Source organism: Macrobrachium rosenbergii, chromosome 40 (assembly GCF_040412425.1).
Source record: "Macrobrachium rosenbergii isolate ZJJX-2024 chromosome 40, ASM4041242v1, whole genome shotgun sequence".
Classification (NCBI taxonomy): Eukaryota; Metazoa; Arthropoda; class Malacostraca; order Decapoda; family Palaemonidae; genus Macrobrachium; species Macrobrachium rosenbergii.
In genome coordinates, this window is record NC_089780.1 from 24,982,087 (window position 1) to 24,987,665 (window position 5,579).

Below are 5,579 nucleotides of genomic sequence, written 5' to 3' on the forward strand. Positions count from 1 at the left end.
ACGCTCTTCTCGAGTATGTTGAGAGGAAAGAAAGGGAGGAGTTTGAGAGAGGTGAAAGAACAGTTGAAAGAGAAATTAAAAAACTGCAACTGGAAAGAGAAGAAAAGGAGGAAGAGAGAGAGAGGAAAAGGAGAAAGAGAGAGAGAGGAAACGGAGAAAGAAAAGAGAAAGAGTGTAAACATGAGTTAGAAATCTCGGTTAAAGGCGAAGTTCTCATAATAGTCATCAGGCAGCACATGAGGTAGTAATTCATCATTTGAAACATGATGTTGATAGTTTAGGTATGGGTACAGTGCTGAAATTATTGGCAAAATTTGATGAGGAAGATGTAACGAAATATTTCATAAGTTAATGAACAGAGTAGGTTGTCCAAAAAATATGTGGACTTTAAATTTACAGTTAGCCTTACGTGGTAGAGCACTTTCTGTGTATAGTTGCATGTCTGAAAAGGACGAGAGCAGTATGTATGAAGAGTACAGAAAGAAGTTAGAAAGATTATTTTGTGATTGGTTAACTTCCGCTGAAATTGATAATTTTGATGATCTCAAGAACTTAGTTTTGTTAGAAAACTTCAGAGATAACATATCCCCAGAGATTAAGCTATATATAGAAGATAGGCATGAAAAATCTTTTTGCAGATGCAACTAGGTTGGCAGATGAGTAGAGTCTAATGCATAGTTTAAGTGAGAAGAAGAAGAAAAGTGATCCTTCATCAGGTAGAATACAACGTAATAAGTATTCCAGTAATAGTAGTAGTAACAATGCAGGTAAAAGTGACTACAATTGTTATGCATGTGGGAAACCTGGTCATACTTCTAGGTTTTGTAAGAATGAAGGGACATCTAGTAGTTCTGAGGTAACTTGTTACTGATGTAATAAGAAAGGGCATTTATCAAGGAATTGTGCAGAAGGGAAAAATGCTTAGAAACCAGTGTCTCTCGTTAATAATCTTTCGTCAAGTATGAATGATGTTATGAAAGAAACTGAGAAATTTTATGGAGAGTTTCTGTCTGAAGGTGTAGTTTCTTCTCTCGAAGGAGGGGATTCAAGAGAACTAGTTTTGCTTCGTGACACCGGACCGGCTGTCTCTCTCATTAGGAGAGACAGTGTGCCAACAAGGGCAGTAATTAGTATGAAAAAACAAGTTATGTTAGGTGGGTTTCCGAACACTTGTGTTGTTTGTCCTTTGTTGGAGGTGAACTTAAAAAGCCAGGGAGTGTCGGGAGAAGTAAAACTAGCAGTTGTAGACAATTTGCCCATTGATGGCGTTGACATAGTTGTCAGTAATGACTTACCTACGTCCAAGTGTGTGAATCCTATTTTGAGTGAGATTCCAGTGCCTGCATTGGTAGTAACTAGTTCAGGCTTAAATACAGATACAGGCTACGGTCATGTGTTTGTGGATTTGAATGAATGTGGTAGAGGCAGTACAGGTGATCTTAGCATGAGTGTGGCTCAGAAGACCGACTTATCGGTGTTGACATTGTTAGCCAAGCTAACAATGTAGCTGTCGAAAGTAACGACATAGATGTAGTTGATGTAGTGGTTTCAAGTGATAGTTGCTGCGATGGTTTAGGCACTAACGTTTTGAATAAGGATGAGCTAGGCAAGTTACAGAGAGAGGATGAGGCACTAACTCGCATCTTTGAATGTGAGCTGGATGATGAGCTCAACAGTGTTTGTAAGGAAACCTTTTGTCTAAAAGACGATGTTTTGTGTTGTTATGTTCGTCCTAAGCCAGTTAGCAAAGAGGAGATTCTCTAACAACTAGTAATCCCTAGGAAGCTTCGCAAATTAATTTTGAAAGGAGCACATGATGATCAAGGACATTTAGGGGTAAATAAAACGTTCAAGTGTATAAGTAGGACGTACTTTTGGCCTAAGATGAGAAGTCACATGAAGTTGTCATGAATATCAAAAGGCCAGTAAACCTAATCAGGTAATCCCCAGGGCTCATTTATGTAATATTCCATTAGTAGGCGAACCCTTTGAGAATGTTGTTATTGATATGGTTGGACCTTTGCCTAGAAGTAAGGGAGGGAATATCTATCTGTTAATAATCATTGATAGACTAACCCGTTATCCAGAAGGAATCTCCATAAGAAACGGTAATTAAAAAACTGTAGTTAACACTTGTTGAGCTATTCTTCTAAGTTTGCTCTGCGTCGCATTATACAAAGTGCTAATGGCAGTAACTTTGTATCCAAGCATTTCACAGACGAGATGAAAGAATTAGGTATCGAACTGGTAACTTCCACACCTTATCACCCTGAGTCACAGGGTATTGTTGAACGTCTCCACCAAATGTTAAAGAGCTGCTTACAAAAATTGTGTAGCAACTTTGAACATGACTGGGAAGAAAAGTTACTGTTTGCCTTATTAGCCTTATGGTTGGCACCGAATGACACAACGGGATTTAGTCCTTTCGAGTTAGTGTTTGGTCACACCACTAAAGGACCCTTAGAAATTTTAAAGTGTAAACTAAGGCTTGAAGAAGGTAAAGAGGACTACATACAAAATCTAAGGAATTACAAGGAGAATCTAAGGAAGCTTGGCAGATGGTAGAAAACGAGCGCAAAAGTCAAGGAAAACTAAAAGGAAGTATGACCTCAAGGCAAAGAGAGAAATTTCCATGTGGGAAATAAAGTTTTGTGTTAATTCAGAGAGAAGGTCCCTCATTATCTTATTAGTTCGAAGGTCCTTTTTCTATCTTAGGAAAAGGGAAATTTAAATTACTTAATTGATATGGGGTAGGCATAGAGCTAAGTGGTTGCATGTAAATTTGTTAAAGAAATATAACGAATGCCCAGTGCCTGTAGTAACTGTGTAGCAGATTCAAATTACTTTTGAAACTCTGATATGCTCAAGAATTACAAGCTTAGAAAAAGAATAGTGTAATTGCTGATAGCCTCTCTAGAGATTTTTCAGAATGAGAGAGTAGTTTGTCTTTCTTTTCTCTCTTTCGTTCTGAGCAAGTTCAGTAAGAGTCACTGCGTTTTTGTTTTTTGGCTGTAGCACGAGTGTGATGTGAGAGTGAAGTGTTGAGTGAGCATGTTTGGCTGAAGCTAAGTCGAAGCAAAATGCAAGGAGTTGTTCCTCAGTTCAGATGATGAGTTTCAAGTCTTTGTCTCTTTTGCGCTTAAAAATGAAATAAGTATATTTTATTTTTTTCTTCTGGGGTACGTGTCATGGGTAGATGCAGTAATGTTGAAGAAATATATTGAAAAAGAAATATCTCTTTTCCAGGATGTGACTGCTTCCTGAGTTTGCTCGAAAATGTCATCACCAGTCAGTTGCTGTTGTCAGCACCTCGCGGACAACTGGCGATTCGATGAAAACCCTTTCTTGCAGAAACGACACCACGTGGTATCTCATGCCAAGCCTTGTAACATGGCGCAATATTCGATCCACACTGCATCAGGAAATTTGTTCTGGAAGCTTCTATGGCATGAACGGAAGTGGTTGACTATTAAGGAATCAATCAGTATGTGGAAAATAAAAAACTCCTTATACCATACAGTGGCATATAAGCTTCCAGAAGAGACTTCACAAGACAGAGATAGAAACACATAGAGACAGAGAGGGCAATCAGAGGTCGGACAAAGTAAGGTTCCGACGGAAGTATCCCCTTCAGACGACTTTTACTCTTCTCCATAAAAATCTTGTTCTGCCCAATATGAAGAGAAGCATCCAGCCCTGCCTGCTTGTGATGAGAAGTCTCTAAGACCTCCATGTTTGAGATGAGGTGAAGCAGTGAGCCCTACATACCAGTGACGAAGAAAAGCAGTCAGCCCTTCCTGCTTGTGTGGGAGAAGTTGCTAAGCCCTTCCTGCCTGTGACAAGAAGAAGTAGTCAGTCCTTCCTGCCTGTAGTGAGGACAAGTCTTCACCCCCTTCCTGCCCTCCATTTGCACAATCTCCGGATTCTTGGAGAAACAGCATTTGCTGCCTCATCCTGAAGACATCCCTTTTGACGTCTATGAGACCGTGGTCATTTTACCAGCAATGTCTCTGCTGATTTCCCAGCCACCCTTCTGTGACGTCTTCAGCTGAAACCCCAGTCACGAAGGATAACTCACCAACTCATCATTTAAGTATTAAGATTGTTCTACCTTCCAACCCGTTCCCCCTATCTATAACTGCTTAGATTTGTTTTGTTTAGTGTTACGTTGAATGAGAGCAAAGGAAAAACAACATTTCATTTTCTTTGTAAATAAGGTTGTGAATAAATGTGTTGTAGTGTTGTGAGAGTTTTCTTTTTATATCCATTTCCCACATTTCAATTGCTGGTGGTGAAACATTGTTGTTTAGAGTTTGAAAGAACCTGGAACGATTCTTGGATCATGACACCAGATCTCTTCAAGGATCCTGCAACCACATACCTAAGGCATGCAGAAGGAACAACAGCTAGAAGAGTAGCATCATCGCTGTATGCAGTCAGTTTGTTCCCCACACCTTGCCACATGTCACTAGTGTAGATACCTTGAGGACCTTCTGAAATTAAAATTACTACACTGGCCATCATCACAAATCCTTTGGGTTCCTCCAATTAAAAATTCATTTGAAATATTAAAAAAGATTCACCAACTCCTAATAATCTTAGCCTGTGGATAAGTGCTTCATGATTCACACGGTCAAAGACTGTATCAAAATCTAGACCAACCATGGGTATCTCTGGATCCTCATCAAGAGCACTCTGCAAGAGGGTAGCTATTGACATGAGTGCATCACAAGTACCAAGGCCTTTATGAAACCAAAAAATGTGATGTTGGTAGAAGGTTATTGTCTTCAACAAACCTACAAAAACGTTTAGAGAGCTGCTTCCTCAAAAAAATTTGATAAAACAGGGGTAACTGAAATCAGCCTATATTCAGAGGGGCATGAGAACATACTTAGCCGTTTAGGTAAGCTAGCAATGTTTTCCTTCCTGCACATAGAAGGAAGACTTGCCAGTGCAATTAATCTTCAGAAACTAGTAAAAAATCTTAGGAGTAATGAAATCAGCAGTCTTTTAGAAAAGATGGGAAAGGTCCCATTAGGGTCAAAGGCCCCATAACTGCCAAGGCCCAGAAGCTTGAAGGCAAACTTGAGTCACAAGTTCTGTCTCGTTTTAGGCAATATTTTACAGAAGTAAGTTCTGCCTCCCATTTGGGAGTTCCATCAGCTCCTCCAACATTGTGTAAATCATATGTTACTTGCTGGCCGTGTGGGTTAATGCGTCCACTGTAGTCCTAAGTTCTTGTCCTTTGCTGGTTCGAGCCCACAGGACGACGAACTTATTATCAACTAAAACATTCCCCTTCGGTAACATATATGAAAATATATTACTTCCGAGGTAGAGCGAATTGGATATTAAAGGACGTTTGTAGCTTACTGATTGTATGAATCACTGTGATGTGATAAAAGTCATAATGTGGCTGCGTGCAACAAACGCACTACACGGTCAACAAGGCAGAGGTGGGTGGATATCGTCTCCAAATACAAACACCTGAGTTCGACGGGGATTTGTACATGGGAGCCGATATCCACTTATACCTCACTTACTGGCCATGTGGGTTAATGCGCCCACTGTAGTCCTGA